Below are 6,000 nucleotides of genomic sequence, written 5' to 3' on the forward strand. Positions count from 1 at the left end.
TCACCTGTATTCATTTTAATCATTCAATTGAAAAAATAAAAAGTAGTCTTGTTGTAATTTTTATACTCTCTGAAAGATTTTACTGAGCTATATAATCAGGAAAAGAAAAAATAAAGATAGAAGAATTTAGAGAGAGCCTGAAGAAGTGTGGTGTGTGTGTGTGTGTGTGTGTGTGTGTGTGTGTGTGTGTTTCCATTTTTTACTGCCCCAGAGAGTTAAGTTTTGTCCTGATCACTATCCTCAGAAAACATAGTTTTACTCCCTTAGATAAAAAGTTAATTGTGCCAGGTGGTGGTGGTGGCTCAAGCCCTTAATCCCAGCACTTGAGAGGAAGACCCAGGCAGATCTCTGTGAGTTTGAGGCCAGCCTGGGCTACCAAGTGAGTTCCAGGAATGGTGCAATGCTACACAGAGGAACACTGTCTCAAAAAACAAACAAAAAAATTAATTGAGTGATTAGATGCCAACTCCATGCCTCCCCTTTAGTTCCTGAGCTTCTGAAAGCTCCTCTTCTCAGCAGCAATGAACAAGACTGTAAAAACTAAAGCCAGACAAAATCCACACATGGAGGAGGGGAAGTGGGCACAAGTCTCACTCTCAGCAAGGAAGCCATACACTATTGACAGCACTGGGGGAAAGTCAGTTTTCTATAGTGGAGAGACACCAGATATGTCAGTCACACTCAGGCAAGGCACACAATCAGGAGTTTGACAACACATCATGGAATTCATTGGATGATTTCTGTTTTTTCTAGTTCTGTTTTTACTGCTAAGTGAGAGAAAGAACGTGAAAGTGGAAGGACAGAGATGTGGTGAGAAATCTGGGAAGTACTGACTGGCATTGACTGGCAAATATAATTTTTTTTTTTTTGGTTTATTGAGACAGGGTTTCTCTGTGTAGCTTTGGAGCCTTTCCTGGAACTCACTCTGTACTCCAGGCTGGCCTCAAACTCACAGAGATCACCCTGCCTTTGCCTCCTGAGTGCTGGATTAAAGGCATGCACCATCACCACCCAGCTGGTGAATATTAATTTCATGTATCAATTATTGATCTTGTGTCTAATTTCTGAACATGGTGTGGAAACAGAAGCACAAGCTGTTAACATGATGTTTCACACCATTATTTATCATTCAAATGTGTAATATATACCCTCCTCAGCCTCTGTGAATCAGAACAATGCCAGGATTTCCACCTTTTCAGACTCATGTAACTCAGGCCAGGCAGTCTTTGTCTTCCTGTGCCTCGGTTACCTCACTTGGTGAAACTAACTCAGGTCCATTCTGCTGTCTCATAGGACAGCATATTCTTCTTGTCAAGGCCACACTGTATCAGTATTTCCTTATCCATTCTTCCTACTATATTCAGTGATTGACTTCTTCTTAATCATTTTTATTGTCTTCTGATCATTTGATACATCTATAACATGCATTTTGATCATATTCAGCAGCCATTCCTCTGGCCAACTCCTAGATTCCCACACCACACAAGCCTATCTCTACTTCATAATGAGGTACATTTCTTCTTGGCTCCTGTAAATAATCATGCAGTGGTTGTGTCAGCTGTCATATACATCTCGTTGACACACATTCCTGTCTTTAATACATAGCACACTGGTGACTGGAGAAGATATGATGATGCTATTTTTTGTTTGTTGAAGGATACACCTCAGTGTAACTATTCTTATCTGCAATAAAACCAATTAAATGTCCTTATCCAGAGATATGTGATAGACATTCCCTGCTGTATTTAATTTGTGATTTGGTGATGATTCAAATATAGGTGGTTATATATATATATATATATATATATATATATATATATATATATATTAGAAAAAATATCTATCTAATATGCTTAAATTTATTTGAATTTTCTGAGCTTGTAACTGAATTGAGTTACCAGCATATTGTTATAGACTCATAATCACATTTTTGCTGTGTAAACATTTTTAAATATCCAATACCAAGTTGTCATTCCTTTTTTTTTAACAGCTGAGGACTGAACCCAGGTCCTTGTGCTTGCAAGGCAAGCACTCTACCACTAAGCTAAATGCCAAATCCCCCAAATGGTCATTCCTGAATCATATACATGCAACACTGAACAAACTCAACATGTTGTATATCTATATTTATATCTGTATGTGGATGCATGCAGATAGCTACATGAGTGATAATAGCAATTAGGGAAGAGGCAGACAGGAGTTTTTAAATGCAAGATGACAGAAGAGTTTGGGTTTTTGAAGGAAGAAAAAATATGAAGTTATATTTTAATAAAAATATTAATTAAAATATTTTTTCAAGTTTGTGTATTTTCTTCCCATTATTCATGAAATTTCTGCTATGCAGAAACTTGCTTGCTGAAATAATCTCAATTGTAGATTCTGACTTTTGCACTTTACATTTGTCTTTCAATAAAATAATTTCCCCAAACAATATCCATGAGACTGCCATCTGTCTATTTCTAGAAATATTACTATTTTAGTTGTTATGTCTCAATTATTCACAGGCATTGAGCTTGTGTTCATTATTAATGTGATATTATTGTATGTGATTTTTCCTGAGGATAACCAGATTCACAACTATTCCTACTGATGAAATCCTTTTGTTCATTTTAATGCTTTTCATGGGTTTTCACACAATCACGTGCTCATAGCATTTGTTTAAATATGAATATGTTCGATGTTAACGTCACAGGGGTGAAATTGTGATGGTTGCTCTTCCTTGTTAGGCTGACTTCATTTGAAATCACGTAACAGTGTTACTCAGAGGATGTAGGGTGTTTCCACAGAGGTATAACCAAGGAGGCAATAGTCACAGTTTACATAAATGGCACCTTTATGGTCTGCAGGTCAGCACTGATTAGAATAATGAAAACGAGAATACAGCATATCCCCAGTTAACTAGTCTGTCTACTTACTGATCTATCGAGATGGGAGAAAAAGAATAAAAATGGTAAGAGATCGCTAAGTTTTCATGCCACATGATGACCACATGAGACACACAGCTATGGCTACAGACCGTTTGATCCGTTGTGCAGTCCATTGGACCATACTGAAGGGAATGTTTACTCCATGACAATGTATATAGGAAGATACATGGTTTTCTTATTTAACTGGCATTCCAATCCACTGATTCCTCTTAGCTTTTAGTCTTTGAGAGTTACAATAGCATTAACACAGTAAAGGTTTGGAGTACTCTTGAGACCAGAGACACCACTCACTGTTTAAAAGCACTTTCTGTTCTTGCAGAGGACCTGACTTGTTTCTCAGCACCCAAAACTATCAACTCATAATTATATGGGATTATTGCTCCACAAGATCTGTCACCCACTTCTGTCTTCCACAGCCAACTTCATTCATGTGCACATGGACAAAGAAATGCACAGACACACATATGACTGACCTTGGATGGAACTGTAATCAGCCAGGAGAGTCTTTTGTTTGGTTTGGCTAATTATCTCTGATAAACATCTTTTCTCTTTCAAATGAGTGTGCTTGTTAAATAATGAATTTTGAGAGTGAGACAAAGATAATTGAGTCAGAGAGAGATCATCAAGTAGTTACCCAGGTCACTGAGGAGAAACCCACAGGGTTAGCTTATTTAAGGCAGCCAGCTGGAGTTTCCACATTGGAATAGCCATGTAGAGAGTAGACTGTCCCCTTGGGTAATGCTTCCAAATTAAAGCACAAATATGCACAGAAAGACATGACATCATCAAACCTTACCAAATCTCTTCTCTTCCCACTAAGGAATGTGTGCATCAGGTTCATATATGACTCTGCTATACTTTACATATTTCACATTCATACTCTGTGTGTCACAAAGTCAAATCTGCTGTTTCACTGTGCTCAACCGTACACAAATCTGATCCCAAGGGTCTAAGGAGGTGGGCAGTTCCCCAGGAGCTCAGCCTTTGCTCAGTTTTAGCTCCTTCAAGGCATCAGGAAAGCCTGGTTTGTGATGTTCTCACTTCTTGTTGCCCAAGATCATTTAGTTGCCCCTCTTGAATAGATTCTAAGGGGTTATAAAAATAGACATGATTACTTTGATGAGAAGAGTCCCCATCTCCTAACTGTTGTGAATAGAGAAGCATTAAACATAGAACAGACAAGGTCTGTGGAGTAGGATATACCAAGAAGGAGTATAACTGGGTCATGTGATAGAACTACTTTTGGCATTTTGAAGGTTAGCCACACTGATTTCTGTGGTGAATGCACCAATTGGGATGCAACCAATGGTTAATGAAGATTCCCTTCTCCCACACTGTCCTTGGCATATTTGCTAGTTTTTTCTTTATTTATCCATTCTGATTGTCATAAGAAGAATTCTCAAAATAGGTGGAATTTGCATACTCATAGTTCCTTAAAAGGTTGAATAATTTAAAGATATTTTTTAATCATTTTATTTATTTTTTTAAGAACTCTGGCAATATCTGAACCTTTGTTTATTTCAGAAAACTTTGTTTAACAAGAATGTTAAGCACTTATTTAATTATTGATTAAACAAGTAGGAGAGGAGAATGTCATACATATAATGAATGATTAATACATCAGGAAATGTAATCAACACTCGTTTAATAGCTTTATACATGAAATATTGACATATAGAGGGGCTATTTTTCATCATCTTGGATAAAATTTTCCAGTGATATTGGATCACTCACTGAGACAACAGTACATCATCTGTGACCAAGACCTTCACTCCACACACTACATTACCACATGAATTACATGTATATATCACTCTACCTTTTAACAATTTGTCCTTTCTCAGGTTATTTCAATATACCCCATATGTCCACCCTGGTTCACAGTCCTCTTATAGCCTCATTATTCCTTACATGAATATTTCCTGTCTTGCTCCACTGTTTTTATTTTGCACCCTGCTATAATTGCCTGTCCTTAGTCCACACTATCAGCACATACCAAAATCCACATTCAAACAACACTGTCACACTTTAAATCAGATGCAAGACTTTCCTAGTATCAACCCCCCAACTCTGTTCATCACTGTGCTTCTGATGACGCCAAGCTCTGTATGTTTCAATCACTCAATATATAGTAGCTCTTTGTATCCCATTACAAGAATCAAATATGAAAGTAGGTAGAATCAGAATCCGGTAATGATGTGCAGTTACATTTGGATTGTAAAAGAGGAGAAATGAGATTAAAATGAATAAAAGCTTTTCATGAGGTTTCAAATTATTCAGGATGTATGGTCTGTGTTTGCATTTCTTCATATTTTAGCACAGATTTATTGTCAGTTACAATATTACAAAAAATAAACCTAGATTTTATATTTTCATTTAAGTCTTTTCACATAACTTGATTTATTATGAAACTGTTTTGTTTTCAGGTTCTTATTATCCTAATTATGTGCCTTTATCTTTCTGTGGGTAAAGAACATGAGTGTAGGTGCTCAAGGAGGCAAGAGGAGATATCTCTTCCTGGGACCACTATTTTAGGTGGTTGTGAGCTACCCCATGTTAGTAATAGAAATCAACTCTTTGGGAAAGAAGTACATGTGCATAACTACTGATCCACCTCACCAGATTTTTAAATTATTCTTTATTGCAAAATTTGCTTCACCATTTATATTATATTAATCTTTCATTTTTATATTAATATAAATATATCATTTTCTCCAAATTTTCCCATATCCCCTTATACTTTTTCAAATCTGTAACATTTATTAAATGACTTATGTTTAGGGAGAGCACATACTACATTATTTCAAATATAATTGTCCCAGGAAGTGGTGGAACACGCCTTTAATCCCAGCACTTGGGAGGTAGAGCAAGGCAGATTTCTGTGAGTTGGAGGCCAATCTGGGGTACCAAGTGAGTCCCTGGAAAGCCACAAAGCTACACAGAGCATCCCTGTGTAGAAAAACCAAAATAAATAAAGGAATAAACAAACAAACAAACAAGTAAATAGTAACTATGTAAATAAATAAGTAAATTAAATAAATAAAATGCACTTTATGTCTAACTGCCTCAACAA

Source organism: Onychomys torridus, unplaced genomic scaffold (assembly GCF_903995425.1).
Source record: "Onychomys torridus unplaced genomic scaffold, mOncTor1.1, whole genome shotgun sequence".
NCBI classification, from domain to species: domain Eukaryota; kingdom Metazoa; phylum Chordata; class Mammalia; order Rodentia; family Cricetidae; genus Onychomys; species Onychomys torridus.